The following is a 20,257-nucleotide window of genomic DNA, read 5'->3' on the forward strand; positions in this document are numbered from 1 at the left end:
GTGTTTCTTTGCAACTTCAAACACATGAAACATGAGTAATTTGAAGGTTCAGTAGCTTTCCATGGGTAATATGTATATAGTACTGTTTACAGGCATCTGACAAAGCAAATTGATTATCATCATGATGTCCTTCTTGGATGACTAATCGCGACTCTGGCTTAAAGAATACATATTTTAGGTTTTGACAATTCTAGGAGCGTAGAAGGTACTTTGCTGAAGTATGGTTCATTTCTTCCCACAATTAATAAAACAAGCACAGCGTATTCAGGATAATCACAACACATTATTTCATTGCGTGCAAACACACGGTATATACCACGCTATAACCATGATCCATTTACTGTGCAGTGAAAGTAAAAATATTCTGTAAATAAAAAATGCAATTATAAAAGGTTTAGCAAAGCAAAAGCACATCTGCGGTGCAGCTGAGCATGACAGCTTACATTGGTAATCCTTGGGCGGAATGACTTGCTTGTAGTCATGTTGACTTGTGATACTGAATCAAAGCAACAAAGTAATAAGAAAAGAAGGAGGGCTAATAGGGAAAGTACAATGACTGCTGAACAACAGCAGTCATTGCTAAGCTGGAGGAAATCCAGTCCAGTACAAAGCCACTGGAGTTGACAAGACACATTTGCATGAGAGCACAATAGATAATCAGTCTCTAATCAATGTCCATTCTGTGTTGCTTCACCTTCATCCTCCTCTATACATTCACTGACTTGCCAGGGTTGTTGTCATGACGTTGTCGGAGGTAAAACTGACTCTGGTCTAAACATATTTCATCAACATCCCATGTAAGTCACAAATATTTCTCTATCCTGTTATTTTCAGCCACTGTAGACATGAGCAACTGGAGTAGTGCAACAGAAATCCAGCACAATCTATAGACCCTTTCAGAGAGTATAAACAAAGACAGGTGTGGCTCATTAGAAAACGCTCTGGTACACTAAATGGAATGGAGCCTTAATTAGTATCCTTGGTAACACCTGTCTTTGTTTATACTCTCTGAAAGGGTCTATAATCTCCTGTGAAAAATCAGACCTATGGAAGCCTACAAAGGCCAGTTAAAACATTGCATTTGTTTTTGCAATACTCATTTTGGCCTCATGAAGGTGGAGCGCACCACTACAAACAGTCCAGTCCAGGAAAAAATAATAATTTTAAGTTTAAATTGCACAGCCTCCAGATTTGTTGTGACAGATGCAATAAAGTATGCTAATGTCATGTTTAGTGTATTTCTTTCAATCTGTTCAAAAATGAAATTACACCCATAACACTGTGCATTGACTTTGTTTTTCATTTGGCTCTCTCATGACTAGAAGTTGCCCATATGTTGAGTTGTTTACTTGGCATCACAGTCACATTCACTTGCCACATTGAAGATTTTGCTACAGATGAGGGAAAAGTCAAATCCATAAGTCACTGCATCATCTGTTTCCGACTCTTTTGGTTGACTGAGGTTCAGTCCTCTCTGACTGCACCGAGCGCTGAGATGTATCAGCGTTTCTTCTCTTTTTCCAGCTCCTGCTCTGACAGTCACTATTTCTGACTGCCGTGCACCTGCAGAACTTGTGAAGCATGATGCCTCACTGTGACAGCCAGTAACTGTAAACTGTTGCCACCAAACAAATGCAAAACAGAGCACATTCCTGCATTACTTGGCAATAATTAATAAACATCTGTAATGCAACAAACAGATCTGAACTGATTGATGAAAGCTGCTCTAAGACCACCTTAAGACTAAAAGCTTAACATTTATTTAGCACATGATTTTGTGTCACGTGCAAGTGGACAGTTGGAGGGCAAAGGTGATGTCTCGTCTTGAGATATTAGATTTTTAATGATACATGGCACTTTAAAGCTGTGAATGAAGTTATGACAGTGGAGGGTGACCAGTCTCTGGGTGATTCTCTCTGACAACCAATGACTGCACTTTTCCAGACTCCTGCAGGGAGTTGTCACGTCATGAGGAAAAAAAATCCCACCCACTCTGTTTTAATAGTAATCATTCCTGTGACTGATGTACACATTTGGCCATGCAATTAATTCATTGATGAATTCATTCACCTTGCTTTATCACGAATCCAGAGAGTAATTATTCCTCTATTTGTTTCCACACCACTAAATGACTGAAAAGGACCTGTTTGCATTTTTAAGAGCAGTTAACCGTGGCATGTTCTTGCGCAAGGCAAAGACACACAGAATATGGCAAACACACGTCACATCTAATTAAATCCGATCAAATCAAATGGAGTCACTGTGGCGTAATGACACATCCGTTCCTGCAAATACAGTATTTGTGTCCTAATTTGAGAGGATACAGACAGCGTTTCTGCTCACATCAAACAGCTAGCACAGCTAGTGTCAAATCAAAAGAAGATGCTATAACACAAAGCCCCATACTGCTCTATTTATAGGCTGCATCCACTGCCCTGTTTTCTAATATAACTGGATGCCTGCAGAGATTTTTCTGGCATTAAGGGCAGAGATGTGTTAGTGAACTCACATCTTTTTAGTGGGTTTTGACGACAGCTCTGCTAAATCTGATTTATATGTCTTTCAAAGGAGGATCACTGCAGGAGCAGTCATTCTGGTATGACCCCAGTTGTCGTTATCATTGCATAAAGTTTAAAGTTGTATTCCTTCCTGTTGTTTACCGCATCCGTAGGTGGCTGCCTGCACTAGTAATATGAAAAAAGCATTTATTCGATTTGTAAAAGCTTTTAAAAAATACCTTAATGGCATGATTGTGTTGATCGTACCAGAGGTTTTAAAAGCTTCAGAGTGTCTCAGCGGTCTCCGGTGACACTGTTACAATTAATCCAAGTTAAATAGTGCTCCAAGAGATCATGCTTCAATAAAAAGAAAGGCTTTTAAGGAACATTTAAACCACAACTACGCAAAGTTGAGACCAGAAAGGTGAGAAGGAATCTCCCCTTCACTTTAAAATGGAATCACTTTTGCAGCACAGATTCCTGTTGGCTGGCGTTCAAAGAGACTGAGCTACTTCAGACTCCAAACAGTCCCTGGAGTGGGACTGCAGTTTTCTTGCCACTCTACCATCTCTTAGCCCCACTCCCTTTCTCCTTCTCTGTTTTCCTTTTCCACTTTGTCTTTGCCTCTTTGCATTTTCTCTCTCTCTCTCTCCGTCTCTCCCATTCTCTCCTGGCTTACTTTCCCCCCCCTTTTTCTTACTTTTACTCTCTTTTGATTGTGCTGCACTGTTGAGACTGGGATGTCATGTTAACGCAATTTCAAAAGCGAGAGAAGAATATGAAGCTGGAAGAGAATTCACACTTGGAATCTCATTTGTGTCTCCGCTAGCCGTGTTTTTATGGAGGTGCTTGATAGCTAGCAGTCACTGTGAGCGAACAACTTAATTCAGGAGGCGCTGATCAAGGTCTGGCTTCAAGACTTGCCATTAGGTGCAAGTCCAGTCATTTGCTAAAGGAGTTGTAGATGCGTGCTGTGCTCTCTCACACTATTTTTTCCAAGTGAGGAAACATAAAATTCACAGCTTACATATTATATTTGCATTTGATTTTATGTGTTATTCATTCAGGAAAGACAATAAAAAGTTACTGTATTAACTGCAGAAAACTTTCCACCTTTAAAGTTGCTGGTAGATGAATAAGTTATTCTCACATATTTCTTTTGATATTGAACCCTACGCAAATTAGGGCTTCTTGTTACCATTATTCAATGCCAAAGCCTGAAAAGAAAGTGTTTGGCTGTCCACATACTTCTGGCATTGATTGAATCTTACAGCAGTTGCACAGGTCGAGGCCACATTATGTGAAATTCCTTACAGACTCAGCAGTTCCCACCATGAGCAGGTGCTTGGTGACAGCAGCAAGCAAAATCTCTCTTAACAGGTAGGAACCTTGAACAGAAGCCAGCTTCACGTGGGCAGCTGTCTGCCTCAACTGGCTGTGTGGAGAGAGAGAGAGAGACAGAGAGAGATTGAGCACACTCTTAGACCTGAGGCTTGTTTTTCCAGCAGAGGGGCATGGGGTGGAGCTGTTGGGTGGAGCTCCTCTTGGACAGCTTGCAGTCTTTTTTATTCTCTCCGACCCAATTGTTCAACATGTTTTTTTCTTTTCCACTGCTCTCGGCACTGGCTGCGTCTTCCACTCTTCACACATTGCAGAGCTAATCCTGAGTGAATCTTCGAGATGGGCTCCTCCTCTACCACCATTACATTGCTTTTAGCACTGCAGCCTCTCTTTCTTTTCCTTCTTCTTCTTCTTTTTCTTTGTTTCTTTCTCCGGGGTCCTCTGCTGATTTGCCTTCCACTTCTCCTCTTCTCTCCCTGTTTGGCCTCCAGCCTCCTCCTGAGCTCTTCCTTTCTGCCTTCTCAATCTTTCAGTGTCGTTATCCCTCTCATCTATTTCTCACCTGAATCTCTGAGAGCTGCTCTCATTCCATCTCCACTTCTTGAAACATTACTTCTCCGAGCCTTCTTTCCTTCTCTCCTCTGGGTCTGTTTCCTGATGCTATGAGCAGTCTGCTGTTCAGCCTAGTGTTGACCTTGTTGTGTTCTTGTGCAACTGTCCACCATGTCTCTTGTGAAGGCTTCTGATAATAATAATAACAGATCAGATAAGGGCTCCTTCCACTTATTCTTCCGTGTCAACAAGATTTCAAGTAAAGAAACGATATCAACCTCCGTAAGAGCACAACATGTACTGTACGGTAGTACACAAGTTAACTGCAACAGCAGCTTCATACACAACATTAACTAAAACTATGACCCCTACACTTAAGCAGGGAGCTTGCTGCCTAATCCACAGACATGATTCTACAGTATATACTTGAGGCCAGGTTTATAACTAAATAACTACAGTAAAATGCAACAAGCAACTCAAACAAATTATCATCAAATAATTTCTTAGAATTAAATCACTCATCGAGGATTATGTATGCTCTACTACAGAGAAAAGAGAAACTATCAAGAATATGGTCAACACACAGGACATATGATGTGTTATTTACCACATTTCTATTTGTGCTTTGTTTCTAAGGCCTTCCCTAAGACAGCAATCAGTCTTGCTATTGGCTGAAGTCGTTGCCATTACTGCCATTATCAACTTTGAAAAGTTAGACTGTATGTTTTTCAACTGGTACATAAAATAGGCCACGATAAGAATAGAGGAGTTATTCCTTTCTAACAATATCAATGTAGGTGTGTACACGTATGATAACTGACAGTTTGAACAGGGCACGTGTTAAAGACCTATGCTCCAGCAATTTCTCTCCAGTGACAAGCCTCAGCCACATGTCATTATTTTCCTTTCAATTAAGTCACGTTCTGCACTTCACCATGGAGTACCGTCATTGCCATGGTAGCCATTACATCCTGTACATACATGGTAATGCTTAAACAACTTGTCTGACAAAACTGCATACACAATATAATGGGAATAGGCTCCATCTTGTAGGCAAAGCATGACCGTATCACTAACTTTCTTCTTGTAACCATAACAATGAAGGTTATGCAATTTATTTTTTTTGTCTAAAATCACAACATTCTTCAAAACCAAAGCAAACCTTAACAATAGTAGTTTGACAAGCGGCTCCACTCACAGGTCGCAAATCTTAGCTGTGATTTCACGCTCTTTTCACTGATTGTCAAGTGGCAGAAAAAGCATAAAGACGTGTTGCGATGCACCTGTAAAGGCCACAAAGACGACTTTGAGCGAAGGATGTACTGTAAACAATAGGAATTTAAAATATCAGCCTTACAAGTGCTGTTATGTAGAGGGAAATACTTTCAACACATTTTACAGACCTTAAGGATACACACGGTATGTTGAGGTTAATGTACTGCCCTTTACAGCACAAGGCAGCATTAAATCTAAAGTTCAAGATGATATATTTTCATCATCTATTCATTTACAGCACTGCAGTGGGAAAAGGCTGCAGACAGACCAAGTCCTAAACAGCCCCTTTTTGTGAGGGTCATTCATTGTGAACTTGAGCCGATCCTCCACTGAGGAACAGAAGGATTCACTTCTTCGACATAACAAATTTCATGACTAGGGGGCTCACTAGAGGGAACACATCAAAGGAGGACAATGTGCTAATGTGGAACTGACTGCACCCCATGACTGCAGTTGGTGGTTTGAGCGTCAAGATAAGGAGTGGGAGTGTAGTAGCATACAGAAAGGAAAAAGCTGTACACAAGAACCTTGGAATCAAGGACATTTTACTTATGGATTTTGAATCACAGCACAGCATGCAGAAAGAAACAAGAGGGACACTAAGCACAGTGGAGCTCTAATAGAAGATGAAGGGTGACTATAGGGACATACCTGTGCTTGACGTGGTATAATGGATTTTAATAAGTGGGGATTGGAAAGGTTTTTAATGAGGTGACCTTCAATTTGATCTCCAGGGGTCAAAGGGTGTTTTTTTTTCTGCCATGGAAACTAATTAACTACAGTTCGGTGCATTTACTTTGAATCTCAGGTGCACATCAGTTTCTGAATAGGTCACCAGAAGCAAATCCAACTGAAGAAGCAGATTTAGTGGGGTTGACATGAGGGACACTAAGGGGCTGGTTGAGAGCACACATATTTTTTGTTAAATCCACTGAGATTTCCTTGGGAGAATGCAAACTGGAGGGATATATTCAAATGCTGCAGTGCTTTAAAACTGTATAGGGTCAATAATATCCAGAGGGTGCCCTGAAATATAGCAGCATGATAAAAGATTTGTCAACATAGCTGCCTTCTTAAATGAAAAAAAAAGCAGCAAGACAAGGAGAAATCCAAGGAAATTACCCAATAAGTGCATTTTTTTGTTTTTGTTTGAGTGCATATTTCTTCATTTCTATCACCTAAGAAGCTGTTACCAATTCTCAGACCTACTGTAGGGATGTAATTCATAAATTGTAGATGGCACTTTTACTTTTGTGATTTATTGAGTGACTAACTGGTGTTGATGTTGGCCTCAGCTGATTGATCAACATTACACCAACCAAAACAAACTTAAGCAAAGGCTAATTGTTAGCCTTAATTTTCACTGCCAAAAAATTAAGAGAGGCTGGCCAAATTCAACTGTCAGCCATGACCACTTCGAAAGGTATTTAAATGTTTAACTGCAAATGCATTTTTTTCTGTGATTTAATAGCTTGTTAAAAGCAATATTGAGAGAAGAAAAACAGTTAAAAGGGGGTTGGCAGTGGCAGTAGCAGTGGTGGTGTTGGTGGGGAGCCTCAGCTACCGTAAGTACAGCCTCAAAGTAAAGTACAATTGATTGACAAGGACCTTCTCATCAGTGGGAACCCTGCTGCGGCACAGCAGGTATCTGATGCTCATCTCACCCGCAGAACGAGGATGAAGTGAAGACAAGAATAGCGGAAATTAACCCGAATAACGCAAAAGAGCATCCATCACTAATTCCCTCAGACAAGTTCAGAGATGGAGGGGTTTGTATGTGAAAGCCTGGTGGAGTCCAGTTGTTCATTATTTTTCCACAATAATCATGCAGTGACCTGAGGCAGTGACAACCCTACCTAACATAAACATGACATTGGTTCATATACTCAATAATCATACGACTTTATCCCTGCAGCACCACCATTGTTGACATTAGTTAATTAAATGCCTCAACAGGGAAACTTAAATAAGGGAGCAAGAGATACAAGTTGAAACAGTGCTCGCTTTCTCTCCGCCAGACACCAATGCACAATTTAGCATGAAGGTCACATTTTTAGTTTCAGAAAGTTACATAAATGAATGGAGTTGATCTTTTGAGGCCTGTTTTTTTTTATTTTTTGCACTAATGAAGCGACTTCAATGTGTGACTTCACTGAAATTGATTTTTTTTTTTCCTTTTTCCTTTTTCCACCACCTTTTTTAGATATAAAACATTTGCAAGGATAGAAAATAAATATATAAAAACTAAAATGCATTACACCATAATAAAAGTGGGATTTATAATCATTTTCAACATCTATCTTAGGGTAGGGGAAGGTGTTATTATTGTCAGCCATGAGGTACGTTATCTAATATCCTTCTAAACTATTATCATTTTTTCTTCTGCTTGTTTTAGAAGATAATTTCCTCGAAACGATATTTGACATTGCAAATTGCATTACAAAGTCAGTATTAGACGCTGGAGTTATGTGATGAGTGCAGCTGCTGGTGCCCTTACCTCACGTGTTTTGTCTTAATTGAGACACACAGCCTTTCAGTCTGGAGTAAAGTGACTGCTCTGAACGCAAAACACAGCTGACAGTTGCTGAGATAATTGCACCAATGATCCAATTGTACTGCTGCATATTAGTGTTGACTGCTGATAGACTTACGTATAAAGCTAATTTGCTACAACAAGCTCCCCGTGGGGCGTTCGGCACATTTAACACCTCAGTGTAGACCTGTGTGAGTCTGACTGTGTGCGCATACATTATGTCGACTTGTGTGGCTTCAGTTGTAGGCTTCCCCCTATTTTCTTCATCTATAATTCATTGTTTTCTGGCAAGCAGCAGTGTTTTTTAGATTTATAAATCAGACTTAAAAGATCACAAAGTGAGTCCCTTGCAGGTGCAGCTGATAACTGAGTCCTGACCTGGAGGCAATGCTTCAGACCAGCAGGGAGAATCTTGAGTGGACGGGAGGTGGGGAGGAGAGCGGGGTATAAACATAAACAACGACTGCTTAAGAATGATGCACAACCCCAGAGCTACACCAATGGGGCAGCTCATTGCAACTCTGTGGTTGCACTGGGCAGCTCCCAGAGGGGAGTCCGCATTTGTACTCCCCTCCTCTCTGCGACTGCACGCCAAAGCTGTCGTAGCAAATACATGTATTCCCAGTCATGTGTCCTGGTTAAATAAAGATTACATTTATCTAATAAGGATTATGCAGTAATGACCTGAATAGACAGCTCATCCTAGATTATGGTGCATACGGTACATATTTGTATTCAGCGGGTTGCAGAATGTGCACAATTATATGCAGTATTGACTGTTTGGTCTGAGAAGGGTAATCTTTACTTAAACCTGAAAAACCATGGGCAGGCTCCTGAAGGGTTCTTCTACCTGCAATTTATTGATATAACAAGTAAGCCCATGCTCACATGCAGAGATGTAAATCCTCTAAATATATTCAAGTCCACACGGATGTCTCAGGGCAGGGTCAAGTCCGGCACAGCACCCGTGGGTTAAATACTTCACTTCAAGTGCACATCAGTAGCCTGCACTCCAAATCTCCAGGCTCTCCAGCTCCAGCTGAGAGTTTCCTATTGGTGTTTATGTATCAAAGCTCAGACCTTTTCAGCACGATTCAGATGACTGACCCCAGAGTTCAGCTGGTCTGACCCTGTCCACACCCGTTAGACGTCTCTCAGGACTCTAATATATGAATGTGTGCACACTTAAATATGCTAAACTAAACCTCAGTCAGGATATTTCCCTTCATCACCAGGCCAGGAATGTGACTAAGGGAAAAAAGCATCATAAAGCCAAAATGAAAATTGTCTAAAATAATTTCTAGCATTGCCCAGAGCACAAATGTTATAGTAATCATATTCATTTATTTTATTGTATTCTCTGGAGCGGCTGAATGATGGAGTCTATGAACACAATTTACTCTCTGTTTTCTGGTAGATGGAGTTGAGACTGAAAATAGAACTGCATAAAAACACAAGGCTGCTGTGTTGGCGTGTGTGTGTACAGATTAAATGTGTGTACAGATTCAAGTACAGATTAAATGATGAAATATGATTTGGAAAGGTCATTTCCTGAGAGTAAGACAACCATGAGTTTAAAGGCTTTTCAGCAGAAACAACAGAGCAGTTACTACAGGGAAGTTTGGGGGAAATCAGCAAAAGAAAAACACAAATTTATTCTAGTTTCCGTGTCACTAGTGTTACTGCAAATATTAGGGAGATGATTCATTAGGACAAAAAACAGTGGGTGGGTGTGATTCTGTAAACCAATGACCTAATTAAAAGTTCAACAGTCAAACCTTGTCTTATTTTCATTCTTGCATAGACATCTTTTTGTCCCCTGCAGTTTTTTGTTTGATGTTTGGGTCACGTACTTCCAAGTGTGCACAAAGAGGAAGCATAGAAGAAATATGTTTTTAAAAAGTGCTAGGTCACCCATGCTAATGTCTTTTATCTATCTATTCTTTTTAAAATCCCTCTTGATGCTGTTTTTCTGTGCATCTATTACCTTTAAAAAGTCACTTGTGAATAATGGTCTCTCGGGTGTTTGTTTTTCCTATGACTTTGTGCCCACGATAATAATAATGGATGCCATTATCATCAATGAGTACCTTGTTTTGTAATACATAGGTTACCTCAATACTGCTCCATGCAGCCACCCACAGGTTGTTTAATGTGCCTCTTCATGCAGCTGTTGCTATGGGCTAGAAGCTGGGGTTGAGTTGGGTGAAATAACGGAGACTTTCTTCAATGGTGTCTGTGCACTGTTGCCACTGTTTAGGTATGTAACATAATATGCATCAAACCCTATATTATCTTGTTCTTTGGCCATGAGGGACACAGCACAGTGTTTTGAAGGATTCTTGCCACTGATGATGGGAATTGTGCGTTCCTTTACTCACCCTGCTCTTAAATCACAGATAGCGGTCCAAGTCTGAAAGCATCAATCATAACTGGAAAATTATATATGCCAAAATTACCAGTTGCCAATTGACTGCAGGTAACACGGATATCATGTCTATCCCTGGCTAACTCTGCCTTTGTTTTGTTATTTTAAAGCCAATGATTTTTACAGGAAACATGTCATGGTAATAGTATTGGAGAAAAAAAAAGAAAATTCTAACAGCTCAATGTAAAGTGAGAAGAAATAGGACACTAAAAGTGAATACTAGTACTCACACTCTCCTCTCAGTATGTTTACTGTAAGAGCTGAGTTGTGTGTGGGAGTTTTTTTCTTTTTTTCTTTTATCTCTGTCTCTTTGTACTTGGAACAAAAGGAGCTGCTTTCTGCACTGGCAGCAATATTGTTTGCATGAGGTATGTGTGTGAGAGAGAGACAAAGGGTGTGAGGAAAAGAGCAAGTCCTTCTGCCTGCAGGTGTGTGCCATGACACTGCTAAATCGCAGCAGTCATCATGTTTGGTCCACAACTTCACGCTTTTCAAGAGGTGGTGGGAAATAAGAGTGTGATTTTTTTTTTCTTTTGGAGCTTACAGGGCTTCATTATTCAGAAGCCAGATGAGATGTGAGACTGCAGTCAAAAGTCTAAGTCATTTAAATTCTAAACACAGATGGGTTTAAGTCACATTCAAGTGGTGGGAAGCCAGTGAGGGATCAGCCCCTTATTGTTGCACTTCTACAATGTCATGTGTTGCAACTGCATCGAAATCTGTAGAATAGACATTGATCTAATAGTAAGAACTCACTTTACAGGATCTTATCTATCTATCCTATCTTGGAGATTTGAATTGAGAAAGAAAGCCTGAGTCTAAAATTCAATTTGATCAAGATATGATTTTTGACACAAATTGGGCAAACCTGCTACAGTATAAGTCTTGTTGTACTCCTCTGCCTCACAGTTTACAAACTTCTCACGTACAGTGTTCAGTTGTCTGTGCAAGCTCTAACTTGGTGGCAATCTGAAACATCTTTGGTGGCTCTCAAGGTCTCTCACGATTCTTGATTTTCTGAGTATGAAGTTGTGACTCCTTCTGCAATGTATTTTGAACATGAGGATTGTTTTGCTGTTAGTCCCTTTGAAACTCTCAAGGTTTTAATATCACTAAGCTGCTTTTGTCATCCAACATAACACAGTCACTAAACAGACTCTGCCACCATGTGACGTTTCAACACGTGACCTGCCTGCTTCCTGCCTGTGTTGTGCTGACGCAGCACTGATTCCTCCCAGTATTAGGTGTAGGAGGAGAGGGCAGCTGCTCGGGGTCTTGTCGACCAGTGTGCTATGATCGTTTTGGGCCAGCTGGCCATGTTTTCATTTGCATCCTTAATTTAAAACCAGGGAAAGCTTTTCTGAAGCATAATCACCACTGCTGTGACCCCATAAGTGCGCAGCATGCACAATGTCTTGGAGTCTCAGATGGAGCAGTGGCCTCTTTTATGATACAGTTGTCATAAATGTTGCTTTGAAGTTGCACATATAAAATCTCCATCAGGCACTTTTATTGACTACAGTGGCTTTGATGAGAATATTGGTTTCTAGTACCACTTTCTTGTTCGGTTCCCTGACATTATGCACCTCTATATGTCACCTCCATATGTTGCTGTGAGTGTAAACTGCTGCGTTTGTGATGTGTTTATTGTCCTGTTTTATGTCCTCTGGAACATTTCCGTAGGATTTACTCCGCCTTTGAGTTGCAGAGCATAAACAACCTAAAGCGCTGCACAGCACATGCAAGTCTTTGAAGCAAATAAACACCCTTTGAAGCAGAAAGCCACCAAAAACACTGCATGGCAAATAGGTTCAGTATCTACTCAGTGTACTCAAGTGACATAAAGTCTTAAGTGGTGTATATACTGAACAAATTGAAATTCATAATGCCACCTGCCAATGTCTACCATTAACATTCATTAAAACGGAATCACCATGCAAAATAAATCAAATCTGGACTCTTTCAAACCTCATGAATAAAATCCAGACCAACATATTACAAGTTTGGGCTTCAGCCTCTCTGCAATTTGATTTACTTTGTCATACAGGAACAGCTACAATGGCTCATCCCAATTCCATTTAAATGCCTTTTAATAATACCAAATCACTTAAGGCTTCTTGTTATAGAGTGGTGGAAATAGCATTGAAGCATAAAAGAAAATCTTTTCGTTTTCTTCTTTAAATAAATGTCACATTCCCTAATTTAACTTTAAATTTCCCTGTCCTGTGAGATAAATGCCTTTTAAACATTCCCTTGCATTCTGATGGGCCTTGGGACAGATTTATTAGATTTTTTTTTCAAGCGCTGCTCAAAGAAAAAGCCACCCTCTCTCATGTCTTATTACAGAAGTAGGTAAGTCAAAGACATCTGTTGCTGAGACAGACTTTCTTCGAGAGAGAAATGAGGAGCTGATCAAACTCTGCTGCTCTCATTTCTTTGCAGTGAATTTACAGTCAAATATTGTTTCATCTGGGGAGAAAAAGTAGAAAAACCAAGTCTGAAGGTGTGGAGAGAAGGGCATCATGATTAGACAAAGAGTAAAGCCAACCTGACAGAATCTGTTCAGTACACAGATGCCACAATGGAGCAATTATAAATTAGCGAGCTCAGTTATTAATCCACAAGACAGCACTTTGGGATTGGCTATTTGGCAGGAAAGATTTTGGCCCAAATCAGAGGTTGTTCTGAAAACAGCTGACGGTAAAGGAGAGGGATGTAAAGAGCGAGGGACGTGAAGTGAGATTGCAGACGAGGGGAAAGTGAGGGAGGAATGTAATTGTCCCAGGCATCAGATCACAGGATTTGTGTGTGTGTGTGAGTAAAAAAACTCAAAAAACAGCTGACTGCTGCTATTTCTAGCTAATGGGGCACATGGCTGTTGGTGGCAGCAGTGTGGTGAAACCTTTAGTAGCCTGTATGTAAACATAAACATGCACAAGGATTTCAAATCAAGGCTGTCACAGTTTTCACACAATATAATTAAGCTGTCAGTCAAATTCATCTTTAACTTGAATTAACTTTAATAAATTACACTAAAATACAAGTGTATGGAGGTGGTGGAAAGAGTGATGTATGATACTGTAGTACAAAAGCATATAATGAACACAATATCAGAATTTCAAGCAATGAAACTGCTAATGAAGTCCCGATACACAAGACATCATAATTTTCTTATATTTCCACACACTTCAATCAAATCGGGTCAGAATACACCCACTATACATGAAGATGGATTGTTTATTGTTCAGTTTCTTCTGGAGGAAAATACTCTTTCTTACCCTAACCATGTTCTGATGGGTTGTAAACTAAGAACCAATCATTCTCCAACTTTAAATTCTACTTGATACGGGTCAAATAGCCAATCCAAGTCATGATGAACACACAGCAAAGAGCCTCATACTCAGAGATAAGGTTTTGTGGGTCTCGAGCAAAGCCTCACGGAAAAGCTTGTTTATTGTTTAGCAGCAGTAAGGCCGATAATGCCTCTACCCCCATTCCCATTGCAGTGCGACCTCTAACCATGACTTCATCAGACAAGTTGATACGCCTCAAACCAACACCATACAGTCTGATGCAAGAACCATCTTGCACAGTGTAACATGCAATTAACTCTGACTGGTTTGCTTTTCCTACCATGTTTGTGGTGTTTGTTGACATTCAGCACAATGTAAAAAAAAATGACAAACTCCCCAAAGTTAAAGACAGAGCAGCGCTTCAGGTGTGACCTGATAGACACTCCCTGCTGACACATCCACCAAACACCAGCAACAGTGACAGGGTTTAATCCTTCACTTAAATACAAATGAATCCATTCTACTCCAAATCACATCGCACTGGAGGAGCAGAATCCCACTTTAAATAGCATATCTTTTTCCTCTTCTTTCCTGACGTACACTGGCATATTTTGGCTCCACAAAGACAAATAACCCAGGGCAAGTTCTGCCCTGTGTAATGTGTCACAACTCAGCCATATTTATAAAATGCTCCTGAAATCCAGACGCTCTTAACAGGTGGCACTGCGCTCATTTTGTGTGAAGTGAATTCTGGCAAAAGTAGAAAAGAACATGGGAGGAACATGAGCTGGGTGCTGAGGTTAAGTGAATACATTACTGTACATCTGCACTCGATAATAAAATGTGACTAACATCAAGGGCTGATGATTCATAACAGCAAAGCTTCCTTATGTGAGCGTGTGCCACTTTAAAAATACCTCCATGGATTTAAGTAGAAAATAAAAAAACACCTTTCAATTTGAAACGTTTCACTAAATGCGACACCTATTCAGAATCAGCACAACCTAAGGCAAATGTGTAAGTAAAAAACAGCTTTCTTTACAGTATAATAAGGGGTTGGTTGTTGAAAAACAGGGAAAAAATAGAGCTTGTTTGTCCCCCCCTTATTTCATGCATAAAAGCTGCTTAATATGGTTTATAGTAACAAAAGGAAAGATCAACATAGAAAGCTGTGCACATTTACAGGATGGGTGCTTATTTTTTTATTTTTTTTTTTTACTGCTGCTGGAAGAAACTGCTCTAAAGCCTCTGCTGCACTAAATATGTGACTGGTCACATCACTCTGTCTGTTCTCTGTCACTAGAATAAGACCAACTTCTCCTCACTCTGAGTTTAGTTTGGGTATAAAGCAACTGACAGCCAAGTCACACCAAGCCTCTGAAGCAGACACACTGATGGGATGTGACAGCACCCACCGGACCCAATAAGAATGTCTAATTCAGTGACGTGACTGTAGATGAAACCAGCAAAGATGGTGGATGAAAATCAGTCGATAAACATACAGAGAGAAAGCAGCAACACTTGGGCTTGTTAGAAAGCACTGATGCTTGTTCAACATGGAGAACAGAATATGTGTAGCTCAAACCATGGCAGAGTTATGGGTTAACAATGACAGTCCTTGAATTCCCTATTTTATTTCAATCCGGCTGTTAAGTATGGTTAACAATGCTGCCAAAACAGATAACTAATGACTTCTCTGGCAGGCCTCCATTCAGTCCATCAGATAAAATCCTGCTCACTAGCGAAGCTGTTCGCCACAATAGTTTCATTTCATGCATCTCTAGAGATCCAAAAGGCAATATTACAATGTTAAAGTATGTTATTCAGCTCTGAAGCAACGACAGCTCTCTAATCTCAAACAGGTGCCTAAAAGAAAAAGGTGACACGTGGCCGTCAATGGTTAACAATCCCTTCCGTTTTTCGCCAAAAAACCTTTTGAGTGTCACTGTCTCTCTAGTAGCTGATGACATCAAACAGCACACCATTCACTCCTGACCTTATTTTGTGAGATGTAATGACAGTTTACCTGAGCACAGATGTGCATTGCCATCAGGTATAAGTCATTTGGGCTTATCCAGGTTTCCAAGGATTTTGGTTCAGGGCACATTGCCCACATGAAAGGGAATTTTGTCAGAGGAGCTCCATGAATTATGCAATGGCAGAGTGGATTTGCAGGTCTTGCTGAAATTAATATGATACCAAATAAAGAAACGAGATGGAACCAGAGGTTTTATCCAGCACAGGAAGAGGACAAAAAAGTAAAAAGAAAAATATGAATTTGGATTTAAGAGAGGTGATGATGCCCAGAGGACAAATGCTGTATGTCTGGGTGCGAAAGTTGAAAAACCTTTCTGCATACAAACAAGAGTACTTTTTAACATATAGTGAACACATACAAAAAAAAAGTAAGTTTAGGTGATATGCAGGGAAAATGCCTCAACTCACATTTTATACAATGATAAATTGTTTGCCTATTTCTTCTTTCCAGTGTGTCTATCAAGTGATGACCTGCTACAGACTAAACATTTACAGCTCATTCTTATGCTTTATAAAATGTCTTCACTTTTTGAGATCAATGTGACATTGATTCACAGTAAGTTTAGTCTGACAAACCTACTGCTGCTGACTCAGGTTTTACAAAGCTAAAAATAACAGGCAAAAAGTGACAAGAACCACCCAGTGTCTGGAAAAAGCAGTAGCTCTGTGTTTGTTGGATAATAGGCCATGAATCTATTTTTTCCCTCCCACTATTTTTTGGTTAATCCAAGAGGGCAGCTGTTGGCAAATCTCTGTCATAATCTACGTCCTTGTCTTCCTCAGAATACTGTTGACCCTAGTTTTAAGCACTGCAATGTTTTGTAACTAGACCAGCGGCCAGGCAGGCACTCAGACTGACAGATGGACCGATAGGTGTGCGACTACGGTGTCAGTGTGCACTGGATCTCCTGAATCTCCTCTGAAGGACCTGCCAGCGATTATCTGCGTACTGTAGGTGTTAATGTGCAATATAGCCTTATGGCGTGGCATAAACCACTGTATGAATACTAATCCTAGTTATCGCAATTATCTGCTCTGTCAAAATGATTTGTGTGGAAAATGACACCACGCCAACCTGAGGTGATTTGATAATAAGTGTGGACTGGGAACCCACTGAGCAAATGCTATGACAGTTTATCTAATTGACAGTCTATGACTCATTCTGTCTGGCACTTCATTTCAATTACTAAGTCCGACTTCCTGGCAGTGCAGGGGGATGGCTAAAGGGAGGTTTAAGATTTCACTACTTCTTCTCTTTCTTTTTACTCTACTTGGCCATAAACACATGTCTGTTTGATGATTGTTTCCTGTTTTCCTGATTGCACTTATGAATCACAGCACAGGAAGCCAGAAGGTCAGAAAACCAAACAGAGCTCCTTTCAACCACTTTCACTCTTACAGCTCTGGAGGTGCACTCATTGATTTTTGCACTGAGAGAGACTCAGACAGAGCCAACTTGCTCTCTAAATTTTTTTGCACCATAAGAGGGACGCCTTGAAATGCAAATACGTGCTCTCAAAGAAGTGGGAAAAAATGTCTCCCTGCCACCAAAGGATCATGTGAGGGAGATGCAACCCAAACAAGCAGGATCTTGACATTGAAACGGTTCTGTGGAGAGAATATTTTACTCATAGTGATGGAAGGCTGTACTGTAGCTTTCCTTTAAACCCAGAACTCCTAGCTTATACCACAGGCCTTCGTTCTTTTTGTCTGAATTGATTTTTAGAAAACTCAGCATAACCCCAATCCTCCTGAAATGTCTGACTGGCCATTGGATGATTTCAACACCTTTTATTTTTCCATCTCCATTTCATCTCTTGTCATTATGATCCTCCTATGTGATTGTCTATTAGCTGTTTGTCTAATGGAGAGGACTGGCTTCTGTTCAGAGCAATGATTAGCAGCTTGGAAAGTTTTCAGCTATCCACTGATATCTCTCTACAGATTACTTAAATTAAAATCTAAATTGGCCCAAAATTTGAAAGATCAAATGGGAACAGCAGTGCTCCCACTTCTAGCACTTCGAGTCTAGCTTGTGACCTTTTTTGCATTTCTTGTTTTGTCCAAATTACTGTTATTAAAGTATATATTAAAAAAGAAAAAAGAAAAATCATATTACAGTAGTGTCTTCAGTGGTAGCTGTGGCCCTGGGCTGACTCATGTGTCTTGGTTTAATTACAGACTTTAATTTTATATTGTGATTAATTCAACTAGGGGCATCCTGTCTAGCCTAGTCTTTATAAACTCCTTGAAGACACACTCTTAAGATGATTTACTTCTTTCTTATCATTGAAGTTGGAGAAAATTGCTTTGTACATGATTTGTAAACGCAACATATACTCTGTTTTTCTAGAGCTAAGGCTGATTTTTTTTACAACATATAATGAAGATGTGTTTAAGCTAAAAGGCTGGGCACCAGCCATCTTACCATCTCTATTCCTCATGAGGACTTCAGATGTAACTGAAGGGGCCATGATTGTATATTATATTTTGTGTTCGTCTTTTTTCAAATCACTCTCCCTCCCCTCTTGATATGAAAATAAATCAGTAGAAATTAAATTTGCATTCCCAATGAGTGTCTGGAATATAACGTATAACTCTCTGTTCCAACATAGAGGCTATAGAGACTACTTATTTCTCTGGGATGCCTTGTTGGATGTGTGCCCAGGCAATGGTCATCGGCCCACTGGTTTGGCATAGAGCTCCCGTGGGCAGCGGCACAGCTCAGAATGTGAGTCCATGGATCACAGTCAAAAACCAAACAAGGCCGCTATAGCCTGCAGGGAATGTCAAAACGCAGCATGGAATACAAGATATAAGAAAAAACACAGTTGATCTGTGTGGAATACAATGCTTCTGGGAGGTTATTTTTGATCACTGATCCAAAGAATATTCCACAAATGTTTCTGGTTTGTTTGTCACAATACAGTTTGCAGGTTCTTATGTCATATTTGCTTTGATATACATTGGTTTTTGATACATATTTTAACAGCAGGGAGCAGTGTGTGTTGCATGAAAATCTCTTGCATAGAGCCATGTTCCTCACACATTCTCCAGCATTTCAGCATCAGCATTTTTTTTTTTTTTGACTTTCATCCACATTCTTGTGGTACTACAACTTTATATTGTTGTGAATTCACTAGGTCGGAAAAACAGAATCAGCTGCACCATGTGGATTTTTTTTTAACCTCCTGGTTGAGAGGAAAACTAGCAACCATCAGAGACAAGCCTGCTCAGGGTCTGGCAGCTCATTAAGTTCTATTCTTGACCATGAGTGAGAAATGGCCTGCAGGTAACTGAGCTTTTCCATTTTCATTTTGTCCTCTCCAGAAATTTACACAAAGGGAGAGAAATTCCATTTGAACTTTTGCATTCTTCATTCAGTTTTTCGAGAATTTACAGCAAAGGGAAGAAGAATAAACCGTGTACAACCATTTCAGCTTCACTTTATCATACTGGATTAAATATTTGTGCAATTGTACACAATCCTGTTTGATCATATTCTCCATTAATTTTGACATTTAAAGGAGTCATGGCATTGCTAGATTATAAATTAAGTTCCATCATAAAATTTTTTGAAACATAATTTCATGCAAAGGATCAATCAAGTATCTTTATCTTATTATCTTATCTTTATATCTGCTGGAGATTGCTGCTTTGTCTGGACAGACAAGTTTCATCATTCACCTGTGGTCCAGTGGAGCTAATACATTGTTTGCATAATCACCTTTATCATGTCTGTGGGGACTAAAATTCTTGTTTTTGTATCTTCTCAGGCAAGATATGTGCTTTTTCATTCATCATCACTATGGATATACTTTGAGCGGCTCTTTTATATACACATGCCAATCAAAAGCAAAGCCCTCAAAGACTGATTTATTCATTCAGACCTATGACCTTCCAGTGCCAGACTGAGAGGAGTTTTACTTCTCATTAGGTTTGTATTATTTGTCACTCGCTGCCATGAATGAAAGTTATCCCTTAACCAAAGCTAAAAACAGCACCATATTTTTTGCTCAGTAGTGTTTATGTGAATTCAGTATCTATTTAAGGGTGCAATGTGTGCCAGATCTCCACTTATCATTGAATAGTTGTTGTTGGTCACCTTGCCTTTATGAGCTGCTGATCCTGAGAGACTTTCATCAATATGGACATAAGTGGTGAGTTTTGTTGTCACATAATGGTCCTTTTAGGCTTTTTCGCTCTGCCAAGAAAAGATCCTCTAGGGAAATACTAAATCCACCGGGAAAAGACAAATTGGACTGTTGGAATCAAATGTCCTTGGGTATGATATGGAAAA

The sequence above is a fragment of the Trachurus trachurus genome (assembly GCF_905171665.1).
Source record: "Trachurus trachurus genome assembly, chromosome: 2".
In the NCBI taxonomy this organism is placed as follows: Eukaryota; Metazoa; Chordata; class Actinopteri; order Carangiformes; family Carangidae; genus Trachurus; species Trachurus trachurus.